The 27,486-nt window shown below is 41.9% G+C and overlaps 1 protein-coding gene across 2 annotated transcripts in view; it reads left to right on the top strand.

The window, feature by feature from the left end:
- TSPAN8 (tetraspanin 8) overlaps positions 1–27,486 on the top strand; it is a 219,432-nt gene that overhangs the window by 41,869 nt on the left and 150,077 nt on the right. The window lies entirely within an intron of this gene.

The raw sequence follows: 27,486 nt of genomic DNA, 5'->3' as shown, positions 1-27,486 counted from the left end.
TTATTTGGAGACCTCATTGAATGACTAAAATGTCTCACGTCTTGTCCTCTAGAGGTCACAAATGCAACAGAATCTGGTTCTTCTGAAGCATGACTTTTAGACAGACCACTAAACCTCTCTGGTTCTGATGAATGTGTGTGCATTGTAATTCTTGGGATCACAGGTTCAGACCAAAGGACTGCATTGAAAAACTGGTTTGCTGAAAATTCCAAGTCTTGAATTTAACAAACAAACATTAGCAGGGTGCTCATGGTCACTAAGTAATTCCTTAGAGAATGGGAAGAAGCAATAGAAAGATAATCCTTGCAATCCATGCAAATCGTTGGTTAAAGAGAAAGTGATCCCTCATTTTTCTGGTCTGGTGTTCATTATCAAATTTGAACTAGACATTAATATACTCTGTCTCACAATTTTCCCATGCATCCAAGCTGTCTTTAAATTTGTATGCAGAAGTTGATTTGGAAAAAGACACGTAACTTACACACATACAACCAAGTCTGTTTATTTTCTATGATAAAGAGCGATTGAAGGCTGTAAGGAATTTTTAAATGCCACATATTGATTTTCGCTTAATAAGGGATTTAACTGGGGTGTTTAGGATCCTCTGTCAAATTCAGTTTTTTCCTCACTCATTCCTGAAAATGAAGAGTAAGAATTTGAAGAATTCCTCTCCATGCAGACGTTCACTACAGATAATTTCTCCTCTCCTCTCCTTGGCTATCAAACCTCAAATCACCTCTGATTTTCATGCCTCCCCCTCTCCATTTTCCTACTCTGATTTTACAGTACAAGACTTCTGAGACCACTTTTCCCAGCACCTCTTTGACTCCAATATCTGCCCTCTGCTTGGGGCATATTAAATACCTTATATTTTAGAATCGACTATTCCCATGATATCTGCCCCCCTAGGTGTGAGTGATGAAGGGAGAGGGCTTGAAGCATGGCTCTGAGGTAGAAACCAATGTTTCTCAAAATGTTTTAGTATACAAGAAAGATGAGAAATTACAAAAAATTGCTAAGAATGGCAAGGTGAGTAGTTTCAATTTTGTCCACTAAGTTGAATTAGTTAAGTCTTAAGTTTACCTATAGTTGAATATGTAAGAAATATCAGTACTGAGTGGTTAGTAATAGGAGGAGTAATATAATTTATTGAGCTACCATTTTTTAATAGCATTTATTAAGCACTTACTATGTGCAAAGCACTGTTCTAAGCTCTGGGAAGGTTACAAGGTGATCAGGTTGTCCCACGGGGGGCTCACAGTCTTCATCCCCATTTGACAGATGAGGTAACTGAGGCCCAGAGAAGTTAAGTGCCTTGCCCAAAGTCACACAGCTGGCAATTGGTGGAGCCGGGGTTTGAACCCATAACCTCTGACTCCAAAGCCCGGGCTCTTTCCACTGAGCCACACTGCTTCCCATTGAATTCAGTGCTCTCTGCTAAGTGTTCGGGAAAGTTAAAACAGAGCACAAGATATGTTCCCTGTCTAGAAGAAGCCTCCATACTAATGAGGAAGGTGGACAAAAAATATTTACAAATAATGGAATCAATCAGAGAAGCAGCATGGCCTAGGGGATAACGCGCCAGCCTGGGAGTCAGAAGGATCTGGGTTCTAATCCTGGCTCTGCTACATGTCTCTTATGTGACCTTGGGCAAGTTACTTCACTTCTCTATGCCTCAGTTACCTCATCTGTAAAATGAGGAAAAAGACTGTGAGCTCAATGTGAGATGTTCAGTGCTTAGTACAGTGCCTGGCACATAGTAAGAGCTTAACAAATACCATCATTATCAAAATGAGTAATTGAATAATTAATCGAATATACATCGAAGAAGCAGTGCTTTGGGTATAAGAGAAATAATGGAATTGGGTAGCAGGGAAGAGGTAACAACATAGAGGTGTTTTTTGTAGAGACAGCAACATTTAAATGACTCTTGAAGATATATATATATAATAATGATAATAATTAGGGTATTTAGGTGCTCACTATGTGAAAGTGACAGAGATATACAGTTGTCTTTTATATTTAAAGGAGACATCATTTATTCCTTCAGTCTTATTTATTGAGTGCTTACTGTGTGCAGATCACTGTACTAAGTGCTTATAATTATAATAGTATTTGTTAAGCGCTTACTATGAGCCAGGCACTGTTCTAAGCACTGGGGTCGATACAAGATAATTGGATTTGACACAGTCCCTGTCCCACATAATAATAATAATAATGATGGCATTTAAGCGCTTACTATGTGCCAAGGGCTGTTCTAAGTGCTGGTAGAGCTCACAGTCTTAATCCCCATTTTACAGATGAGGGAACTGAGGCACAGAGAAGTTAAGTGAATTGCCCAAGGTCACATAGCAGGCAAGTGGTGGAACTGGGATTACGGTTTATGACCTTCAAACTCCCAGCCTCGTGTTCTGTCCACTAGGCCATGCTGCTTTTAAGTTCACCTAATGAGTCAGTATGTGACAGTACCCTCATTGGGCATACGAAAAGATCGTCTTCTTGTGTTGTAATAGTTGATGCTCTTAATGCCTGGGTCAGTTTTCTCTCTTTTCTCCTTGCTTCTCATTCAATATGAACCTTATGATCGAAGAGAGCCATTCCCTGTTGATAGCAATGTGTCCTGTAGAACTTTACTCAGCGACTGACTCCCACTTTTTGGCTGATTTGCAGCATTTTCTGTGGCTTGGTTTTACCATGTCCTTCAAATGCTTCCTCTTCCCTCCTTACTTTCAGTATCCCTGTTTCAGCTCTCCTCACAGCAGCTGTTTGGGGATCTTGCGGTCGCTCATTCTCTTCAAATGTTCCACCCTGCGTAGCTGTGTGGAAGTGAGTTGTTTCGATGCAAAGAGATGCTGGGAAAGAGCAAGGGCCTGGAGATCAGAGGACCTGGAGTCTAATATCAGTTCTGCCATTTGCATGCTGTGTGACCTTAGGTGAATCACTTAACTTCTCTGTGCCTAAACTTCCTTATGTGTATAGTAGGATTCAATGCTCATCCTACTAACTTAGATTGTGAGCCCACTGTGGGACAGGGACTGTGTCCAACCTGATTAATTTTTATCTACCCCTTCACTTAGAACAGTGCTTGTCACATAGTTAGAGTTTAACAAATATAATAATGAAGCTGCAGGGCCTAGTGGATAGAGCACTGACCTGGAGTCAGAAGAACCTGTATTCTAATCCCAGCTCTGCCACTTGTCTGCTGTGTGGCCTGGGGCGAGTTACTTAACTGCTCTGTGCTTGTTACCTCATCTGTAAAATCAGGATTGAGTCTGTGGGCCTCAACTGGGATAGGGACTGCATCCAACCAGATTAAGTTGTATCTTAGTCTCAGCGCTTAGTACAGTGCCTGGCACATAGTAAGCATTTAACAAATACCAAATAATATTAATATTAATAATAATAATAAGAGATTTATTATGTTCCAGAACTTCCTTGTTCATGTTCATTTGCTATTGGACACAGTGGATAGAGCACAGACATCAGAAGGTCTTGAGTTCTAATCCACCACACTTCAATAGTATTTATTGAGCATTTACTGTGTGCAGAGCACTGTACTAAGCGTTTGGGAAAGTAAGTACTAAGTGATTTGGACAGTACAGAATAAGTGTTGGTAGACACATTACCTGCCCATAGTGGTAGAAGTTTGGGTAGAGAAAAGAGGACATATTTTAGAGGTGTTACAAACATAGACTCAACAGGATTTGATGACATCTTGAAAATGTGGATTGAATGAGGGAGATGAGTTGAGGATAATGCCCAGGTGACCGATTTGTGAGACAGGGAGGATAGTGGTATTGTGTATAGTGATAGGAAAGTCTTGGGGAGGACAGGATTTCAGTGGGAAAATGTGGAGTTCTGTTTTGGACATGTTAAGTTTGAGGTATCAGTGGGACAGACGAGGAAAGATGTTCAAAGGGCCGGAGGAAATATGAGATTGCAGAGAAGGGTCAGCCAGAGAGATAGGAGGAGAAACAGGAGTGGACAGGTCACTGAAGCCAAGGTTAGACAATGTTTCCAGGAGAAGGGGGTGGTCCACAGTGTCCAAGACAGCTCAGAGGTAGAGGAGGTTTAGGGTGGAATAGAGGCCATGGGATTTAGCAATCTTAGAGAACGTGGTTTCCGTGGACTGTAGTGGGATGGAAGCTGGGTTGCAGAGAGTGGAGGACAGAAGCAGGCAAGAAGTGGAGACAGTGGGTGAGACAACTCATTCAAGTGGTTTGAAGAAGAATGTAAGGAAGGAGATGGAATGGTATTGGAAGGAGCTAAGCGCTCAAGGGTGGGTTTTTTTTAGGAAAAGGGAATTCATGGACACGTTTGAAAGTAGTAGGGAAGGAGCCATTGGAAAGTGAACAGTTGAAGATTGTCAGAGAGAGAGGGCAAGTGATTTTATAAGTTATGAAGGGGATGGGTAGGAGGCCCAGGCAAGATTTTCCCCATGAGACTGTTGGGAAAGATGGGAGAGTCAACAGTGAGCAGGAGCAAGGTGAGGCTGGAGAGGACTAGGGAGATTTTAACTATATCATGTCTGATGGTTTCACTTTTCTAAATGAAGTATGTGGCCAGGTCACTAGGGGCAAGATGGGGAAGGGGTAATGCAGGTGATTTGAGGAGGGAGTTAAACATCTGAAACAGCTGTTGCAAACAGAGACCACGGGAGTCATTATGGATGGAGAAGTATTGTTGTCAGGCGGAGAAAAGGGGAGGGTTAAAGAGGTAGAGATGAGCTAGAGGTGGTGAAGTTTGATAGGATGTTTTGATTTCCACCCTGTAGTTGGTGCACAGGTGTGGAGGAAACATACTGTGGAGTTTGCCGGCTAGTGGTATGATATCAACAGAAGGACAGTGGAAAGAAGGAGTTGAGCTTAGGGGAAAGAACAATGCTGAGGCGTCAAGAGAAGGAAAATTGGGTATTGGGACCAAATGGGGCATGATCACTTTGGCCAACTGGAGGGGGTCAAGAGATTGGAAGTCTCTTTGAGGGAACCGGACTGAATTTTGGGGAGGGGGGGTGTTTGGGAGAGAAGATAAGTGAGAATGTGGTAGAGAGTGGAATTTCAGAGTTGGTGAGGGTAGAAATTGTACAGTGACTAGAGGTAATGAGATTGAGCGTGTGTCGAACTGGTGAATGGGTGAGGTGCAGTGGAGCAGGAGGTCGATGGAGTTGAGGCGTGAGAGGAAGGAGGTAGGGGAAAGGTCATCGGAGACATCCATTTGGCTATTGACTCCACATCTTTGTCGAAAAAGCATGGGTCTGGGTGTCGGAGGAACTGGGTTCTAAACCTGACTCTGACAAATGCTTGCTGAGTGTTTGCAAGTCACTTCACTTCTCTGCCTCCGTTTTCTCCACTGAAAAATGGCAATTAAATACTTGTTCACTTATTTCATTTTTTAGAAGTGTTTGTTGAGCTCTTACTATGTAAGAGGCACCATACTCAGTGTTGGGTAGATACAAGCTAGTGAGCTTGGACACGGGGTTCACAGTCTTAACTCCCTTTTTAAACACTGCTACTTAGATTGTAAGCCCCAGGTGGAACAGGGACTGTAACTTGTATCTACCCCAGTACGTAGAACATTTCTTGATACATACTAAACACTTTACAGATATCCTGTCTTCTCACCCAAAACTTGCCTTCCCTCTGAATTTCCCATCACTGTAGACAACACCACTCACCCTCCCTGTCTCATAAGCCCCAAACCTTGGCATTATCCCCTACTCATCTTTCTCATTCAACGCACACATTCAATCTGTCACCAAATCCCGTCGGTTCCACCTTAACATTACTAAAATTCCCTTCCCTCTCCATCTGAACTGCTCCTACACCGATCCAAGCACTTATCCTATCCCACCTTGACTACTGCATTTGTCTCCCTGCTGACCTCTCTGCCATCTTTCTCTCCCCGCTCCACTGGATACTTCGCTTGGCTCTTGGATCATTTTTCTAAAAAAAAAAAAAAACACTCAGGCCACATCTTCCAACTCCTCAGGAACCTCCAGAGGTTGTCCATGCACCTCCACATCAAACAGAAACTCTTTTCCATTGGCCTTAAAGAACTCAAGCAGCTTGCCCCCTCCCACATTACCTCATTACTTACCTAATCTAATACTACAGTCCAATCCTTACACTTGGCTCCTCTCTCTCTAACTCTCCATTGAAGACTTTCCCACGTCCTCCCTCTGGTCTGGCATATATGGAGGGGGAGGAAGTTCCAGAACACCACTCTCCTCAGTTTCAAAGCCTTACTTAATTCATAGCTCCTCCAAGAGGCTGTGTCCAATTAAGCCTTCTTTTCCTCAACTTTCTCTCCCTTCTGCATCATCTATGCACTTGAATCTGTACCCTTGGATGCTTGATATTCACCCCCTCCCTCACAGCAATTTTGTACTTATCTGTAACATCTATTTACATTAATGTCCATCTCCTCCTCTGTGTCCCTCTCTAGACTGTAAGTTTGCTGTGGGTAAGGAACGTATTTTCCAAATCTGTTGGGTTGTCCTCTCCCAAGTGCTTTGTACAGTGCTCTGAAAACAGTAAGCACTCAATAAATACCGTTGATTTCTTGATTATTAATAATTGCCCCTAATTTGGTGGCAAGAGTGTGGCCTAGTGGAAAGAACACAGGCCCAGGATTCAGAGGACCTGGATTCCAATCTGGACTCTGCCACTTGTCTGCTGTGTGACCTTGGGCAAGTTACGCTTCTCTGTACCTCAATGACCTCATCTATAAAATTGGAATTAAAGCTGTGAGCCCCTTGTGAGACAAGGACTGTGCCCAATCTGATTATCTTGTATCTACCCCAGCGCTTAGTGGAGTATCTGGCAGATAGTAAGCACTTAAATACCATGAAAACCCCCCAAACAAACAAAAAAAACCCTCTCTCTTTAGCAGTAGACCTTCTCTTAACTTTGAGTCCTAGACCAGTTCCTCAAATGGCAACTGTATGCCATACTTAACATCAAATGACAAAATAGAATAACAAATAATAAAGTCCTGGGCCACACACAATCCATCAGCATCACAGCAATACTTCGAAGATCACATCTTCGCTGGGAGAGGCAAGTGAGGAGATGGGCTCACAACAGGATACCCGAACAGCTGCTCTTTGTGGCATTCAGATGGGGAAACCAGAAACAGATTGAACAGAAGAAATATTTTAAAGATCTTTTGAAGAGAAATTTTAAATAATGTAGCAGAGCCAAGGATAGTTGGAAGGCAGAAGCAAAGAACTTCTCAGCTGGCATTCAGGCATTAGAAAAGGGGTAGCTCTCAGAACAGTGGCTTTGAGAAGATGGGACCACACAAAAATGGTGAAACTACAATGGCGTCAAGCACTGTGGGAAGCAGAGCGTCAATTCAGAAAGGAAGCTTAATACAGTGCTTAATACAGATACCACCCCCAAAATACCAATTATTGGTAGGACATGGGTTTAATCAGTCATACATGCCCTCCTTGACAATTTCAGTCAGCAGCCCCACCTTTAAATCCAAAGGACTCAAAATGTGTACACATACACTTTCCCAAAACACCCACACTAATACACACATCAAATTAAGTAAGACTTTATAGAGAGCTCTTCTGTAGCTATTTATATTTTAAGAAGTTCTTTTTTCTGTGATAGGTTCCTCTCCGCAGCCTAAGAAAGTTTGGACAATTTTCCCTCCTTTTTTTTTTTTTCCCTCACAATAAGACATTGAGGAAGGTTACTAACCGACACTTCAAATCTGGCTAATTCTTTGAGTCATAAAAAGAATTATTGTTGAAATTTAGTATTGTTGGGGAAAAAATTTTCTATTAATGCTTGCCACTTTTTTCTTCCTTGTCTTTCTTCATTCTAAACATAAACAATTTTTCATCCTCATATTCTCACTGCATTATGCAAGTAGTAGTTTTGTTTGCCAAACTAATTATTTATAGTGCATCAAAATCTAATAGTCAAGCCAAATTCATTAGAGCATTTCCATTGCCAAACTTTTGCTTTTTATTTTTTCCACACGACTGAAGAATTCATATAAACTGTTTAATGACCTGGAACCACTTAGTTGGCCATATGCAGTATATCCCACTGGTCTTATTTACTGTTTCAAAGGCAAGAAAAAGCCAAATACTCCAATGGGGAAGATAATGATTACTTACACTTTGGGCAAGATTTACTTTAAGATTTATAAGCCTACGCCTAACACCTAGAAGGATAAAATACGGCTAAAAGAAATGAGTGGGATTAGAGTGTTTGTTATAAGTGGCAAGAAAACTTTCAGTGCCCCTGTCCTTGACTCGAACAATCATGCTAATCAGATCTCATCAGTAATAGAACAAAAATGGGAAAACAATAGCTATCAACCGAAATGAAGATTTTTTTAGTTCGTGCATGGGATTACCAAACTATTACATAATTTTACTTAATATAGAAGTGATAAGATGGAGTTTCTATTTTATTCATTTGTTTCATTTATCTGGTGGGCACCAAGCCTAACTGATATCTGATAATAAGTTCATTCATTTCTTTTTAGCTTTTAAATACACTGTATTTAACGATAAGCAGTTATCGTTCTGTTTTTCCCATGCTGGAAGCAAAAAAGATAGAGAAATATGCTGTATACAGAAGTTTCTAATTTGCACGTCTCCCGAAAAAAGAGATTTTTCTATATAAAGGCAGCGTAAAGAAGAAAGGAGGAAGGGAAAGGGCAGAGATAAGGATAAGGAGAGGAAGGGAAAGAGAAGGAAGAAAAGAGGGAAAATGAGAGGAGGAAAAGGATCACTGTTGGAGAATCTTTTATTTATTCATTCAGTCAGTCATATTTATTGAACACTTACTATGTGCAGAGCATTGTACTAAGTGCTTGGGAAAGTACAATACAACAATAAACAGGCACATTTCCTGCCCACAGTGAACGTAGAGGGGTAGACAGACATTAATATAAATAAATAAATTACAGATATGTACATAAGTGCTGTGGGGCTGGAAGGGGGCATGAATGAAGGGAGAAAGGGTGATGCAGAAGGGAAAGGGAGAAGAGGAAAGATGTGCTTTGTTAGGGAAGGCCTCTTGGAGGAGATTGTTCCTTCAGTAAGGTTTTGAAGGAGGGGAAAGTAATCGTCCATTGGATTTGAAGAGGGAAGGCATTCCAGGACAGAGGTAGGATGTGGGTGAGAGGTCAGCGGCGATGTAGACGAGATCTAGGTAGGAGAGGAGAAGAGAATCTGCCCATCTCTGCCTGCCATCACTATTCCCTGCTATTCTTTAACCACCCTCTTCCTCCCCAGCTCCAGACACTCCCCAATATAAGCCAAGTGTCAATGACCTGTGGTGACAGTCAGGCATCTCCCAGGATGGGAATAGTTACTCCAACTGAACAATGATATTTTTCCAGTTGAACTGGAAACTCGGCTGAATGAAAATTGCATCATAAAAGACAGTTCAGCCTGGGGGCAATGGTGCTGATCCTATTATCATAACTGTACCATTGTAATAAAAACTGCTGCAGCGTGCTTTTGGATCCCTTCACCATGGCTGAGCAAAACATCCGCCATAACTGCCACTTTCCCTTCTGCCACCAAAGTCTGGGCTGCCAGCATTCATTCAGTCGTATTTATTGAGCGCTTACTGTGTGCAGAGCACTGTACTAAGCGCTTGGGAAGTACAAGTTGGCAATATATAGAGACGGTCCCTGCCCAACAACAGGCTCACAGTCTGGAAGGGGGAGACAGACAACAAAACAAAACATGTGGAGAGGTGTCAGGTCATCAGAATAAATAGAAATAATGCTAGATGCACATCATTAACAAAATAAATAGAATAGTAAATATGTACAAGTAAAATAGAGTACTAAATCTGTACAAACATATATACAGGTGCTGTGGGGAGGGGAAGGAGGTAGGGTGGGGGGGATGGGGAGGAGGAGAGAAAAAAGGGGGCTCAGTCTGGGCCTGCGGGGACAGGGATAAGACAGCTTCTGTGTGCTCTTAGACCCCTCCATCATCACTGAGAAAAGCACTGTGCTGTCTTTTTTTTTTTTTTCCTCCATGTTGAATGCTCATGGGCTGGGCTGGGGAGAAAAGCTACTGCTACTCACTGTAGGCAGCCCCCACACCAGATAGCCAGTCCCATTTCTCCCTGGGAACAGACACTAGCTCTCCCCTGCACTATCGAGGAGATGACTCCATCCTGTCTTGCCTTCCACCACCTTGAAGGAAAAGCAAAAAATATCCACAGCATAAGACCTCCAAAAAACTTGGGGGAATCTGCCACCGCAGCTGTGGCTGGGCCTTGAACTCTGAGACAAGGAGTCTGATATTCCCTTTCTCTAGCCACTGTACCCTGCTGGTTTTTGGGTTTTTTTCCATGTATTTGTCTTTTAGGTTTTAATATTTCATCATTCCTGTTATGTCTGTTTCTGGTCCTTTCTCCCCAATTATATTCTTAGATTATACTCTCCTGCCCAAAAGGAGCTTACAGCCTATAAGGATCATTTTCTTGCAGTCTCACTTGGCGTATTTCTCTCCATTCCTCAAACACTTCCAATAACCATCCATCTCCCTCCATATCAATCCTTACCCTTGGCGTTGAGGCTCTTCACCCTTTCTCGGTATTTTAATATTGGCTGTCTTTATGTGGTATGTCCAGTTTACTGTCTTCACTCCTCCAAAGTTCACCTTCTGTCTCACTCTCAACTCTCTGTATCCTCACTCGAGTTATTCCCCCAGCCTGAAACTCCCTTCTCTCCTCAAATTCACTAGATGCCAACTCTCTCCATATTCAAAACCCTCCTAAAATCCCATTTCCTCCAAGAAATTTCCAAGTTTAAATCGCAACACCCCAGTCATATCAACCCCACACTTGCCCTTTACACCTAAGTTATTTCTATTCTCAGCACTCTTGTACATATGCGTATGATGATTATTATGGTATTTAAGTGCCCAATACTTGCTAAGCACTGTACTAAGCATTGGGGAAGAGTCAAGCTAATCAGTTCAGACCTTGTCCCACATGGGGATCAAGGTCTAAGTAGGAGGGAGAAAGAGAACTGAATTACCATTTTACAGATGAGAAACTGAGGCACTGAGAAGTTGTGACTTGACCAAGGTCACGCAGCAAGCAAGCAGTGGGTCTCATATTAGAACCCAGGGCCTCTGATGCCCAGCCCCGTACACTTTCCACTGGCAACCTTGCTTATGTTTTTATTTTATTTACATATTTATACATTCAATTATTCTTCCAGCTGTTTTGTCCTGATGTGTTTCTGTGTTTCTTGATATATTCTTGTTCTTCCTCCTGGTTTCACTATCTGCAAATCTCTTTTTTTGTTATTTTTGTCTCTTTTCCCCATTAACTCATAAGTTTCTTGAAGGGACTGCACACCTTTCTACTGTTGTATTCTCCAAGTGCTTAGTACAGTGCATAGCACTTAGGCACAACAAATACCATGAATTGATTGAATAAAATTTATTACAGTTTACTGTTTCCTTTGTAATGAAGGTATATAGGTAAAGTTTTGCTTACACCAGTCTATAAACATTTAGTTGTCTTTTTATATTGTCCCCTAGGCTGAATATTGAAACTAGTATTCATCCAATCATATTTATTAAGCTCCTACTATATGCAAATAACTGAACTGAAGTCTTGGGGGAAAATACAAAGATGAAAATTATACATGGTGCCTGGATGCCAAGAGGTTCACAGTCTTAAGAATAAGGTAGGAAAGAGGAGATTTAGGGCCTGCACATAAGGAAAGATGAAACAATAAAAAGAAAAAAATAACATAAACAATAGGAATAGAAATAAATACAATAAGAGCAATAGAGTGTTGTGGCCTCAGGAGCAGAGTTTCAGGCCCCTCGTGGCTCAGACTCCAAAACAAACAATAGCCACAATTCATTCATTAGAGAAGCAGCATGGCTCAGTGGAAAGAGCATGGGCTTTGGAGTCAGAGGTCATGGGTTCAAATCCCGGCTCTGGCAATTGTCAGCTGTGTGATTTTGGACAAGTCACTTAACTTCTTTGTGCTTGTTACCTCATCTGTAAAATGGGGATTAAGACTGTGAGCTCCCCATGGGACAACCTTACCACCTTGTAACTTCCCCAGCGCTTAGAACAGTGCTTTGCATAGTAAGCGCTTAATAAAGGCCATTATTATTATTATTATTATTATTCATTCAGTTGTATTTATTGAGCACTTACTGTGTGCAGAGCACTGTACTAAGCGCTTGGAAAGTACAATTCGGCAACAGATAGAGACAATCCCTACCCAACAACGGGCTCACAGTCTAGAAGGAGGAGACAGACACGAAAACAAAACACCAGAGTCATAGCCAGCCCAACACTCTAAAGTTAAGAAGGCCTCTGGCTGCTGCTCTCTTGTCACCGTTGTGGGCTGGAGGAGACGTTGATGGTAGTTTTGATGGCCTTGAGACTGTGCAGCCTGGCTCCTGGGCAAAATAGTGTCAAGCTGTCCAGTTGTAAAGGATCTGCCCGAGGCCTCAATACTGCAATTGTCTCTTCACTCTGGCTGGAGAAGGGGCTGAGGGGAGGTGACACTATTTCTGATGATTAAATGTCTTGGTAGTAATGATCATCTAACACAACCTTGGAGATAGCACTTGCTTATATTAAAGACAGTAACTGTGGTATTTGTTAAGTGCTTACTATGTGCCATTCATTCATTCAATCGTATTTATTGGGAGCTTACTGTGTGCAGAGCACTGTACTAAGCACTTGAGAAGTACAAGTCGGCAACATATAGAGACGGTCCCTACCCAACAACGGGCTCACAGTCTAGAAGGGGGAGGCAGACAACAAAACAAAACATGGAGACAGGTGCCAAAATCGTCAGAACAAATAGAATTATAGCTAGGTGCACATTATTAACAAAATAAATAGAATAGTAAATATGTACAAGTAAAATAGAGTTATAAATCTGTACAAATATAGATACAGGTGCTGTGGGGAGAGGAAGGAGGTAGGGCGGGGGGATGGGGAGGAGGAGAGGAAAAAGGGGTCTCAGTCTGGGAAGACCTCCTGGAGGAGGTGAGCTCTCAGTGGGGCTGTGAAGGGAGGAAGAGAGCTAGCTTGGTGGACGTGCGGAGGGAGTGCATTCATCATCATCATCATCAATTGTATTTATTGAGCGCTTACTATGTGCAGAGCACTACTAAGCGCTTGGGAAGTACAACTTGGCAACATATAGAGACAGTCCCTACCCAACAGTGGGCTCACAGTCTAAAAGGGGCCAGGGGAAGGACGTGGGCCAGGCGTCAACGGCGGGACAGGTGAGAACGACGTAACAGTGAGGAGGTTAGCGGCAGAGGAGCGGAGGGTGCGGGCTGGGCTGGAGAAGGAGAGAAGTGCCAAGTACTGTACTAAGCTTCCTAATCTTTCTAAAGTCTCTCCCACTTGCTGCTCACTAGCGTGGTTGCCTCCCTCCTACAGTTTTACCCTGGAAGCCACTACTATATCATTTAAGGCCTTATCTTGTTTGAGATCCTTGTTTCACACTGCCTTCAAAATGTTTGTTCTGTCCTCCATACGTGTTTGTGCCCATTTCAATTAATTTACTGCATAGCAGATGTTTAGGTGTGCTGTTATCATCAACCAAATAATCATTCAACAGCACTGTTGGAGTATCTGCAGTGAGCAGAGAACTCTTCTATGCACTTAGGAGTGTACACACATTAATAGAATTTATTGAGGGTTTACTATGTGCAGAACACTTTACTGAGCTCAGGGAATTAGGCACCAACTCTATCTCTCGAAAGGGTCACAGTCTATACTGTCAGCTGTGTGACTTTGGGCAAGTCACTTAACTTCTCTGTGCCTCAGTTACCTCATCTGTAAAATAGGGATTAAAACTGTGAGCCCCCCGTGGGACAACTTGATCACTTTGTAATCTCCCCAGTGCTTAGAACAGTGTTTTGCACTTAGCAAATACCATTATTATTGTGAATAGTATTAGTCCACATAATGTGTATATTAGGCAGCATTAGTAGACACAATCCCTGTACTGAAAGAACTTACAGTCTTGGGAGCAGATACTTTAGTGTATTACAGATAAGAGGGAGTGAATAAGTGCTTAGGTGAGGACGAAGTACTGAAGTGGAGCAGTGTGGCTCAGTAGAAAGAGCACCGGCTTTGGAGTCAGAGGTCATGGGTTTAAATCCCGACTCCGCCAATTGTCAGCTGTGTGACTTTGGACAAGTCACGTAACTTCTCTGCACCTCAGTTACCTCATCTGTAAAATGGGCATTGACTGTGAGGCCCCCCGCGGGACAACCTGATCACCTTGTAACCTCCCCAGTGCTTAGAACAGTGCTTTGCACATAGTAAGCACTTAATAAATGCCCTCATTATTATTCTTATTATTAAGTAGCAGCTGGGGACTTTTCCCCCTACACTGCATCTTCATACAATCCAATTTTAGAAGGCTTTCATGGTTTCAGTTATTTCATCCACTATTCTTTTTCATTCTGGTTTAGAACTAGTATTCCTTGCTGAGTATATTGTTGGCAAAAAAAAAATTCCACCACCGCCTCAAAGAAGAGAATGTGTTTTTGGTCTCTGACCACTTTGCTCAACAAAATTTAAAGCACAAAGGAGAATTTCCTTGGGTAAAAAGCAAGTAGAACAGTGCCAGTGTGTACTTAGTTATATATGGAAGACAATACTAAAGTTAATAAGGTGACCATATGGGATAGTTTGATTCAACCCATAAATTCAAATGATCTTTCAAAACACAAAATATATTTAGTCTTGCCAAGGACAAATGGTTGGCACTAAAATTCCTTTGTTCACTTAAGTCACTGATATGTTAAAAAGAAAAAAAAGGAAAATTCTCTGGCAGAAAATGGGGAAAGTTCCAGATGGTTTCTATCTGTTTTCTCATTGATTGTGTAATTAAAGTTCCCCTTTGTCATTAGAAAATTGAAATAGACTATGGTTAACAAAGAATATTTTTAAAACTGCTTCACTTAGTAGAAGATTTATTAATAGTGGAAAGTTGGCAATTATTTGGTGAATTCAAATTGTGAAGGCAGCAACCCATTGCTCCAGTTCACCAGATAAAAATTGCTCAACTTTCAGTATTACTTTGGCTTTGTAGGGCTGGCATAATCAAACCTATTTGAAATTAGCCTGAACTTCCAGCTTCCCCTTTCCAAAATGAATCAGCTTTCCCAAAGTCTGAACAAAACTGACAAATTTGTACATATGAGGGCTAGTTATTAAGGAAAATATCAATAACCCAACAGCATATTATTACTGTACTTCCTGGCTTGGGTAAAGTGGTGAATGGAAAGATTGAATCTGGGGATCCTGTTTGAATTATAATGTAAATCATTCTGTAAAAATGATTTACTACTTAACATGTCCTATTTGAATTATGTCCATGTGTTTTCCTCCTCATTTCTGACAGTACCCAGCAACCATTAGAGCACTGTACTAAGGGCTTGGGAGAATACAATAGAGTTGGTGGACACATTCCCTGCCCACAACAATCTTACAGTCTAAAGGTTAAGATAAGGCCAGGAGAGAACTCCACATTTTTGGAATAAGTCAGCGGGTCGGAGTTCATCAGGACTGTGGACTTTGCTTTTTTGTGTTGCTGGCTGTTTCTCAGATCACTCAGCCAAGTTCATTTTCTCACATTATGACACATATTAATAATGGATGGTTTGCCACGATCACTGAGGTGTTATCTTTGATAAACCTCTCTCCTGATAGCAATGAGAATGATAACTCTGATTTATAATAATAATAATAATAATAATGGTATTTGTTAAGTGCTTACTGTATGCCAGGCACTGTTCTAAGCACTGGGCTGGGTACAAGCAAATCAGGTTGGACACAGTCCCTGTCCCACATTGGGCTAACAGTCTTAATTCCCATTTACAGATGAGATAACTGAGGCACAGAGAAGTTCATTCATTCATTCAATCGTGTTTATTGAGCGCTTACTGTGTGCTAAGTGCTTGGGAAGTACAAGTTGGCAACATATAGAGACGGTCCCTACCCAACAGCGGGCTCACAGTCTAGAAAGTGAAGTGAAGTGACATGCCCAAGGTCATCCATCAGACAAGTGGCCAAGTAGGGATTAGAACCCATGACCTTCTGACATCCAAGCCCATGTTCTCTCTACTATGCCATGCTGCTTCCTCTATTGTAAGTGCTTACTATAATAATAATAATAATAATAATAATAATAATAATAATAATATAATGCATTTATTAAGCGCTTATTATGTGCAAAGCACTGGGGAGGTTACAAGGTGATCAGCTTGTACCACGGGGGGCTCACAGTCTTAATCCTCATTTTACAGATGAGGGAACTGAGGCACAGAGAAGTGAAGTGACTTGCCCAAAGTCACACAGCTGACAATTGGCAGGGCCGGGATTTGAACCCCTGACCTCTGACTCCAAAGCCCTGTATTAAGCTCCAGGGTAAATACAGCACAATCGGATCAGATGCTGGCTCACTGTCGAAAACAAATAGAGAGTAAGTATCTTATCCCCATTTTAACAGAAGAGGACACTGAGGCACAGAGAAGTTAGGTGGTTTATCCAAGGTCTCACAGCAGACAAGTGGCAGAGCGGAATTAGAACCCAGGTCTCCTGACTTCCAATTTTGTGCTCTTTCCACTAGTCCTTGCTGCTTCTCAATTAATGGATTTCTCCTCATTCTTCAATAATCTTGAAGGGCTGTTTCTCAGCCCTTTTCAATCACTTTTCAATCAAAGTCTTCAGCCTAACGGGGAGATTAGGCTGAGTATCAAAGGGCCCAGATATTGGAGGCTTATCAGGGAATGTGTCTACCAACTCTGTTACATTGTTCTCCTCCAAGTGCTTAGAACAGTGCTATGCACACGGTAAGTGCTCAATAAACATGATTGATTGATTCTGAGTTCCCTCCCAAATAATGCTGTGTACATTACCAGGAAATGAGCAATACAATAATCCAGTACCTTCACATATCAACTCAAGAGAAGCAGTGTGATGTAATGCAGCGTGGTTCAGTGGAAAGAGCCCAGGCTTTGGAGTCAGAGGTCAGGGGTTCAAGTCCCGGCTCCGCCAGCTGTCACTTGGGTGACTTTGGGCAAGTCACTTCACTTCTCTGGGCTTCAGTTCCCTCATCTGTAAAATGGGGATTAAGACTGTGAGCCCCACGTGGGATAACCTGATTACCTTGTAGCCTCCCCAGCGCTTAGAACGGTGCTTTGCACATAGTAAGCACTTAATAAATGCCATTATTATTATTGTTATTATTACTATTATTATTATTATTATTATTCTCTGGGCCTCAGTTCCCTCATCTGTAAAATGGGGATGAAGACTGTGAGCCTCCCCTGAGGGACAACCTGATCACCTTGTAACCTCCCCAGCGCTTAGAACAGTGCTTTGCACATAGTAAGCGCTTAACAAATCCCATCATTATCATTATTATCATTATTATTAATGGAAAGCCCATGAGCCTGGGAGTCAGAGGACTTGGGTTCCAACCTCAGCTCCACCATGAACCAGCTGTGTGACCTTGGGCAAGTCACAATTTCTCTGCACCTCGGTTCCCTCATCTGCAAAACAGATTCAGTGGCTGTTCTGTTATTAGCTCCTGTTGCCCGCATATTCTCCTTTTTATGTTTGACTTGAGTTGACAGTAAATGCATTATTTAGGACACTATCTATGTAGAAGCGGTCAAATGATCTTCAGTTGCTTTCTTTTGAGAATTTATCTCTCATAACTCGATGAAATATATCACTGCTGCTGGCAGGCTCCCATGTATGGTATTTCCAAGCATACTCTACAGTAATGGAGCATAGGCAAGAAATCAAGAAATCAAGAAAATCAAATCAAGAAATCAATCACTTTTAGTAATGCCCTGAATGGTCAAGGGACTCCTTACTCCTTTTCCCAGAAAACCATTTCAGAAACAAAATATTTTCTCCTGGGTTGAAATGAAAAACAGATACAACGAAGGCTTTAAATTGAGAAATAATAGATTCACTGGCAACAGGTTCTAAAGGAATTGCACATTATTTAGACTTTACAAAAATTGGCTATATTTATTTGTTATGGTCCAGTGTTTCTCTGGAAATTATTGTTCCATTAAATGATAAAACTACTAAGCAGTTTATTATTGTCAAACTCGGTCAAAATGGATATCCTTGATCGGAGGGTAACTCTCTTTTGGGAGTTATCTGTGGCAAAAGTGCATTGGAGAGTCTCACTGTTGATCATCTCAATAAATCAAGTTTACACTGGAAACTGAGGTTCCCATGGAATTTTCCATTAATTTCTGCTTCCTTAAGCTTTTTTTTCAGAGTGCTAGTAACACTTTTAGTTCTGATGCTAAGTGCTTTATATTTATGCATATTTACAGTGCTCTGCACACAGTAAGTACTCAATAAATACAATTGAATGAATAAATTAATTTACATTTAGAAAATTCATTTCTAGAGAATTATTAAAGATCTCTTACCTGATAAAATCTGTTTTCCTTCTAGATGAATTATCTTGGTATTCTGCCAATTGATAGTGCTCTTATGATAGTTTTAGATCTAGGTGCGTTTTCCTCTTCATCTGTGATGAGAAAATTCTGTCCACTCTGTAGCGGTGCCATGGTGGTGAGAGAACAATCTTAGTTAGCTGAATCTCTTATTTGGTGCTTAGGATCTCTGAATCCCATTCCAAGTGTTTGCAGTTTGCGATCTATTTTGTTATGATCAAAAATGGTAAAACAAGACTGGTGGCAATCAGGAATTTAGGGTGGGCGACACAGGAGGGACTGTTGCTTCTGAAACTGCTTGTTTCAGTGTATCGGCTGCACAACGTTTTTCTTTTTTTATGGTACTTATTGCATGCTAGGCATCGTACTGGGCGGGCACAAGGTAATCAGGTTGAACACAGTCCCCGTCCCACATGGGGCTCAGGGTCTAAATCATAGGAAGGAGGATTTAATCCCTGTCTTACAGATGAAGTGACTGAGGTACCGAGAAGTGAAGTGGCTCGCCCAAGGCTGCAGACGAGTGCCAGAACCAGGATTAGAACCCAGGTCCTATGATTCCCAGGCCCATGTTCTTTCCATTGGGCAATACTGCGCCCCCTTCTCTGACGAAGGAGCCTGTTGGCTTTAAAGGCATTTTCACAGACAGAGATTCTTCCTAGGATTTTAGGGTTTGAGCTCTCCCAGAGCTTTAGCCTATCTGGTCATCTCAGAATAATTTATGTCTTGAGATTAATGACACGTAGCATCTGAGTCTTCGAGATTTACAAACAGGGTTGGATTCTGGAGGTTTCCGGTCAGGAGAGTGACAAAAGGAAAAAGTCACTTCCATTCTTAGGCATCTCTGCTGATGACAGGGAGGTTGTATAATCCTATTCAGGAGAGCTCAGAGAAAGGAAAGGCCATCATCTGTCCTGCATGAGTAAGGCAGTGATCTATTTGCAGGGAAGAAGACTGGGCTATATGACTTTTCCAGATCTCTCTGAAATATCTGATTCCCAAGCCTGTAAACGAGCCATGAACAGTATTGTGAAATAAGAGCGAAACTTTGATTTGACCATAGTGACATACTGCAGACCCTGGCAATGCAGCAGATGAAACATTTTTGAAAAACAAACACCCGATAATTGAATTTAGGATGACGACGGCACCATTTAAGTGGCATACCCAAACGGCCAGCCAGAGATCATTTTGTGAGTCTCTGAACACAGCTTACCTAAAGCAATGCATTAGGCAGCAGATCTCTTCCAATGCAAGCCTCCTGAACTTGTCCTGGGGAAAGATCTTATAGATAAGGTACTGAAAGGGGCAGGAAGGGAATGAGGCTTGTATAGCAAAGAAAGCAGAAGAGATGACACTGATAAATTGTTAGAATAAAGCATTGGCGATGGAAAATAGTTTCCTAAGGCCTCAGGTTTTTTTAAACCTATCTGGAAGGCTGAGTGAATGAAATCTTTCACCGGAGAGTTAGGAGGAGAACCAGGAAAGGACAGTCACTGAAGCCGAGGTTGGATAGTGTTTCCAGGAGAAGGGGGATGGTCTACAGTTTCGAAGGCAGCTGAGAGATTGAGGAGGATTAGGATGGAGTAGAAGCTGTTGAATCTGGCAAGGAGATCATCTGTGACCTTTGAAAGGGCGGTTTCTGAGGAGTGAAGGGGACAGAAACAAGATTGGAGGGTGTCAAGGAGAAAACTGGAGGACAGGAACTTTAGACAGCAGTATAGACACTTTGCTCAAGGAGTTTGGAGAGGAATGGTAGGAGGGAGATAGAGTGGTAGCTGGAGGATGCATTGGGGTCAAGGGAGGGTTTCTTTAAAATGGGGAAACATGAGCATGTTTGAAATCAGTGGGGAAAAAGCCAATGGAGAGTGAATTGGAGAGGAGCAGGAGAGATTTCTCTCTCTCTCTCTCTCTCTCTCTCTCTCTGTTTCTCTCTCCCTCCCTGTCTTCCCAGCCCTTTTATCCCTTACCCTCCAATTCTGAAGCGCCCCAGGAAAGACTGGAAGTTTGTGGCCAGAATTCACCGATGTGTTCACAGATTCCTGAACTCTTGAAACACGCTAAGAACCTCTGACTGTGCTACTACTTGATAGCTTTCATCAGACCCTGCTTCATCTAAATTCCACCTTGTCCTGTTTCTGGGCACAAAGATTCTGAGCGCTGCATGGAAGGCAGTGTTGGAGTAACAGGGCTAAGGAATCAAATACATCTTCGTTGGTTGGAGAGTTACCATCAGGACAGCAATTTGGTGGTCCTCCTTTCCTTTTGAGCTAGCTCAACTTTCTCCCATGTACATAAACCCAAGCCTCACCCCCTTTCCCACTTCATGTCATCTGGGGCAGGAAGTCCTAGTACATACTCTCAGGAAGTCCTGCTGGGCTTCTATGATTTATACACTACTCACAGCTGGAAATTGAAATTGGGGTTGGTAAATCTGGAGTGCAACCCATCTCAGAGAATCAGCCTTCATAAGCCGTTGGGCTTAATTTCCCTCCGGCAGCTTCTGGGACAACTGAGTCACCGATGAACACTTACAAATAAAATCTGCAGATTGGTCAGGAAACATTATTATTTAGCATTTAGAGAAGGCCAAGATGCTTACAGGAGACTAAAAAAAGAGCAGAGCAAATGTTACATTTCACCGATCTCAGCAATAGCTTGCAGACCTCAGACTTGTATTCACACCCAAAGATCGCTCCAGCAGACAAAGGAAAAACCAGTTTGAAAAGAAACTCCTGGAAGACGTTATTTGTAAAAACAGTTTTCACTTGAATGCACTGTACAGCTCTCAGCGGGCAAAGGAAAGACAGCAAGTCAACCCATGAGCCTTTCAGCATTGGGGGTCTGGATTCGTGACTTAGTCTTATTTTTTCTCTGAGGAAAATTAATTGAGTCTTTCAGAATTTATCTCATTTAGCCTCATTGGAAAACTTCCATATAGTTTATCAGGGTCTAGTATCACAGGCAGGGCCTGTTAAAAAGAAGTCCAGAGGGGTATTGAAGTGTCTTTGAAGATTCTCACCAGCCACTTGCTTCTACTATAGAGGGTCTGGGCTGCAATTACACCTCCCAATCAATCGATCAATCAGTGGTATTTATTGAACACTCCCAGCCTGAAATTGCTTTGGGTTATTTGGTCAATCAATCATATTTATTAAGCATTTATTGTGTCCAGAGTACTGTACTAAGTGCTTGGGTTAGTACACTGGAACAGAGTTGGTAGATATGCTCCCTGCCACAGTGAACTTAAGGTCTAGAGGGAGCTTACATGGATTTCATTATCACATATCTACCCCAGAACTTAGTTCAGTGCTCGGCACGTAGTAAGCGCTTAACGAATACCATCATTGTTATAAAACCCATAAAGTTAACGCTCCCTGATTTGAAATCCATGAAGGAATAAAAAAAAAAACATAGTTTAATGAAACCATTGGAACCCATAAACAAATCCAGTTGCCTCCAAACGGAAAGGAAACCCATTCTGGATTTCCACTGTTAGGATCTGCAGAAGACCAGAGGATTGGTTTAGTCTTAAATTTATCCTGATTTCAGGAGTTTCCCAGAGAGGAAGCAGAAATGAGAACTAGTAGAGTTGATGTTTGTAAATAATTATAATAATTGGGGTATTCAGTAAGCAGTAACTATTTGCCATGGACTGCACTGAACACTGTGGTAGATATAAGACAGTCAGTCTAGACCCAATCTCTGGCTGATGTAGGGTCTAGGGTGTCTAGGGTGGAGGGAACATGTTAGTGAACCATTCCACAAAGGGCACATTGCAAACTGTCCCCTGCAGAAACCATTCTATTTAATGCCATGTAGCCAAGAGAACTTGGGCTTGAGAAATGAAGAGACAGCTCAAAAACCTCTTGGGCAATACAAAACAGTTTAATTGGAAGTGCGCAATCTACAGAACAATTTGAAACTCATTCAAGTGAAAAGTTGTCTATGACCATTTCTCACTTTTTACTGAAAAATAGAGAGGAAAAGTTGTTTTGAGTTGGTAACTTTGAATGTGAGGGCAAATTTGGGCCATTCTTTCTCTTGGTTACTGGGGGGCAGTTCCGGGGCAGGGGGTGGTGAAGGAAAAATCCACCTGTGTGAGCACACCCAGGAATAGCATCCAGTTATATGGGGAGGGCTGTACTAACGTCTTGGGAGAGTATAAAATAATTAGTAGATATAATGATTACCCTTAAGGAACTTACAATCTAAAATGCTAATAATAATTATGGTATTTGTTGAGCACTTACTATGTGCCAGGCACTCTACTAAGCACTGGGGTGGATATCAAGTTGGACACAGTCCCTGTCCCACATGGGGCCCACAGTCTCAATCCCCATTTTACAGATGAGGTAACTGAGGCACAGAAAAGCGAGGTGACTTGCCCAATGTCACACAGCAGACAAGTGGTGGAGGTAGGATTAGAAGACAAGACCCGTGCTCTAACCACTACACCGGGCTGCTTCTCCTTTTTATCACTGAAACATAGCACAAACCTATGTAGTGTCAATTAATAAAGTTATGAGTATTGCTAATCAAAGCAAACATAAATTATAGCTGGCACACTATAAGCTTTTTTACAGTGGCTGCATGGTATGACCATATTGGACTTCTAATATACTAGTTCTGTAATTAGCACAAGGGGTTCAATAGTTTACCCTGATGAGAAACCTTAATTATTCAGGCCAACGGTCCCTGAAATCCATTACTTTCCTAAAATTCCTATGCCTGAATGATTCGTTGTTCGTATATTCTTTCCACTGCCATTATCCATAAAGCCAACATCCTGTGTAAGAATGGAAGGTATCGATCGGGGAGAACTTTAAGAATGAGGAATTTTTCTCTCCATTTTTCTAACAGAGAAACTTCAGCTGACAGAGGTTATCTCTTGCTAAGGGTCAGGTGAGTCGGAAACAGAATTGAGAACGGAACCAAGGACCCCAGAACTCCAGTTCAAAGAATATCTCCATGAATGTAGATGCCTAAATTCAGATTAGTTCTTAACAAATGCAAACAGCATTTTGCTGGCAAAAAAATGACCATTGCCCGATAAGGCTGCATTTGTTGCTTGATTAAAAATACCTAAAGATTGTTTTACTAATCATCAGGTTGCCTTTCAGTTTGCCTTTTCCCAAATATGAAATGACTAGATTAGCGAAGATTTAAATCTAGCAAATATCCTGTTCCTGTTTTTTCCTGAATTGAAGTTTTACAGGAGACATGGCCAGAGAAAACAAAAATGCAGTATAAATAACAATGTGGATTCTTATCAGTCCACCGTAAATAGATCCAGTTAACTCATTTAGAATTGGTACGTGAGTTTAAAACAAAACATTTTTTCAGGGGGTCATGCTACTGCATGAGTCCTTATGGTGAGTCCAGCGATTCTTTTTAACCCTTGAGCTTAGGTTTGTGTGGACAAAGAGTCCCTGTTGGGTCGTGGGGTGAGGTGCACTAGATGAACTAAAATCTAGTCAATTAAGAAATTAGGTAAGAGTACAAATCAACCAATTATTTATCAGTGCCTCCCCTACATGCAGGTATTTTGTATCACTATCATCTTCAATGATCTTTATTGAGCGCTTACCGTGTGCAGAGCACTGGACTAAGTGCTTGGGAGAGTACAGTACAATAGAGTTGTATTGCACCATCCCAGAGACCAAGCCAGAATTCTCTGAGTGGGTGGTCTTTTGATTGAAGATGTGGAAATTGGCTGCATCCACAGGTAGCCACTGGAGCTCTGAGATCATGGGTCATAGGTCATGGACAGGGTCAAAGATCTTCTTCTTCCTCCCGCCATCACTTCAGAGAAAACTGGTCCCATTTCCAACTCTTTGACGAGTGGGAAAGTTCAGGCTGTTTGGATCTTACGTGGGACAGTGAGAAGCCTGAGGACTGTGAATTGAGGCATTGAGGTGCTCAATATCCTGTCTTCCCACCTACCTATTCTTGCTCCTCTCCCGCTGAAACTCCTGCAGCTGTCCCTCCTGCTCCGTATCCTATAGACCAGCACTCTCCCCATATCCAAAGCTTTACTAAAATCACATCTTCTCCATGAAGCCTTCCCGGACTTACCTCTCATCATCATCAATCGTATTGAGATCATCAATCTCATCTCTCTCCCTTCTGTGTTCCCCATACACTTAGATCTGTACCCCTGAAGGACTTGATATTTACCCCCACCCTCAGCCCCACAGCACTTATTTACATATCCATAAACTCTGCCACTTTTTCTACCTGTGATGTATTTTAATGTCTGTCTCTCCGGCTACATCCTAAGCTCTCTGGGTGCAGAGATCACATCTACTTACTCTATCGTACTCTTCCAAGCACTTAATACCATTCTCTGGACATCATACATGCCCAATAAATACCATGGATTTATTCGCTTGTTGCTTTTTGGTGTATTTGCCCATTTATGTCTTAGTCTGTGGTGTTTATTGAGTCCTTACTTTATGTGGAGCACCGTACTAAGCTCTTGGGAGAGAAAAATCCAGTCGCCCAGTTGGGCTCCCTCGAACCCCTGTCTGAATGATCACCTCCTTGCTCTTTTACCCAGCCTTTAGGACAGCTGTTGGCATGCAGTATGTACTGTACGTAAGAAATGACAGAACTAATGACGATGACGTTGAAGACGGTAATGGCGTTCTGTTGGCTGGAGATGATCAGCGGTTCTCCTCCGGCTAGTCCCTCTTTCTTCTCCCCTAGCTCATATCACCCCAATTCTGCACTTCTAAGTCTCAGGGCTCGCAGATGTTTCCATTTCCAATTAGTCATGCCTGCGTGTTTGCTTTGAAACGTTAAGGACCACAGTGTCCACACCCTGCCCTCCTGTTTAGCCAGAGTCAGTTTAGAACAGTTCCAATTGGGTTCCCCACACAAAACAAAATAATTGGAGCAATGGTTAGAATATTGCTCTCCACCCCCTAGAGATCGGCCACGCCAAAACCGGCTTCAAAATTCCATGGAAAAATATTACATAAGCCAGTCCAGAATTAGTTTGTAAATTGCACATCCTTTTTACCCTAAACTGAAGTGGGTGTGAAACTGAGAGTACCATCCCGAAGGGGAAATTTTCCTCCCTTAATACCCATATCAAGTTGGCTATCGACATTCATACTGATGGATCCAAAATATAATTGTGCTCATTCACAAGTCTGGATGCCTCCATTAGGGCAGAAGCCAAGTGAATATGGATTTAATCCCAGCCTCCAAGGTAACAAATGTCATCTGACTTCAGGAATTCCCTTTAAGTTTAAATGCAGTTCTTGCTTTTCATATTACTTTGGTGCCTAATAAATACTGTCAGATAGTGACGACAGTGAAACCACTAAGCTTCTTTCAACTCCATTTCAAATGTTTTGTACTTTTCAGTGCAAACTAATGAACAAATACCTCCAGGATTTGAACTTCTCTTCATTTTGGCTATGAGTCCGGTGGTTTTATCTGCAGTACTATTGCCATGGAGGAGGAAGAGCAGGATAGTTTATCTCCGGTCTAGTTTTTCTTTTCTTTGAGTTTTTTGTTAACTGATTTGGTTCCAGTGGGAGAGGAACCATGAGGGAAAAGCATAGGCCATTTTGGAATGGGTACAACCCTGAAGCAAACAGTAATGGATAGTTCTGGGACTGTAGATTCATTTTTCACTAACTCATCGATGGAGTATTGAGAAATCAGGACTCAGGCAGTAGGAAAGGAAAAATAATCACCATCAACAAGCGTTTATTGAGTGTTCTTTATTTTCTAAGAAGAATAACATAAGACAGAAAAGGCTCATTTTTTTTCATTAACCCAGCTCTTTAAAGGGATGGGACTTGGGGAGATCTAGGCTTTTGAGTCCCTTTAAACTCTCCCCGTTCATTCCTGCTCTGGCCCCCAGCTGTCCTTGCAATGTAAATATGAACTCACCCAATAGCTTGATGACATTTTGTTGGACCAGAAAGAAATTGTTGCTCGCAGATTTGTGATCTGCAGGTTTTCCATCTGTGCCAGTTATTGGAGATTAGGCCATTAGTTAGGATTCAAAATGGCCAGCTCATTCTATTTATTTACCTGCTTCAGTAAGAACAAAAGAATCTGAAACGACAGTTTGGGTAAAGATTTATGAAGTCTTGACAGCTGATTATTCACCCCAGTGGCATGTGTGGAGCAACAAGATTCTTGGTTTTGCAAACATTCGGACTAGAGGTCCATTACTACATTCACCTTTGATGCTTTTTTTTTTCTTAAATCGAGCAGTGGTATTTATTGAGTGCTTACTGTGTGCAAAGCACTTGGGAGACTACAATATAACAGCACTGGTACACACATTCCCTGGATGTTGACTCACAGATATTATGGGACAGTGCTTGGCACATAGTAAGCGCTTAACAAATCTTATTATTATTATCGGAATCTAGTACTAACAGGATCTGTGATGTGGCTAATTTGAGTTATATGGACTGGAATACATTTAAAGCAATTCCCTTCTGGTCAAAACCCACAACACAAAGCCCGCAAACCCCCTGTAGTAAAGTATTACACACTGCCCTGAGTTGATACTTAACGTTTTTATAAATGCAGCGGCACCAGGGGAAGGAATGGGGGCCACGGGGAGAGGTGAAACACATGTTGTTGGTTTAATCTTGGGAAACCAGTTACGAATATGGAGTTGGCCGCTGTTGTCATGTCCACTTATGTGTCAAAGCTTTTGACATTCTTTTTCATACACTGACCCTACGTTGAAACCATTGCTTTACTTTTCTGGCAGCCTTCCTAACCTAATTAGGAACTAACGCAGACTGGTGCATTTCTTGTAAACACATCAGTGGAGGACGATGGTCTGGCTAGGGAGAAAGCATGATTGCGTCTTGATTGAGGGGTTTATCTCTTCTCCTCCTCTTTCCTGCAGCGCACTTATGGATCTGGATTACATTCGACGGAATTCACCCACCCCACCCCCTCTTTAGTTCAGCTCAACTGCTTTAAATTGATTGTGACGTATTTATGCTTTTCTC

The sequence above is a fragment of the Tachyglossus aculeatus genome, chromosome 14, assembly GCF_015852505.1.
Source record: "Tachyglossus aculeatus isolate mTacAcu1 chromosome 14, mTacAcu1.pri, whole genome shotgun sequence".
NCBI classification, from domain to species: Eukaryota; Metazoa; Chordata; class Mammalia; order Monotremata; family Tachyglossidae; genus Tachyglossus; species Tachyglossus aculeatus.
The sequence above is the reverse complement of the archived record's forward strand: the minus strand, read 5'-3'. Positions and strand labels throughout refer to the sequence as shown.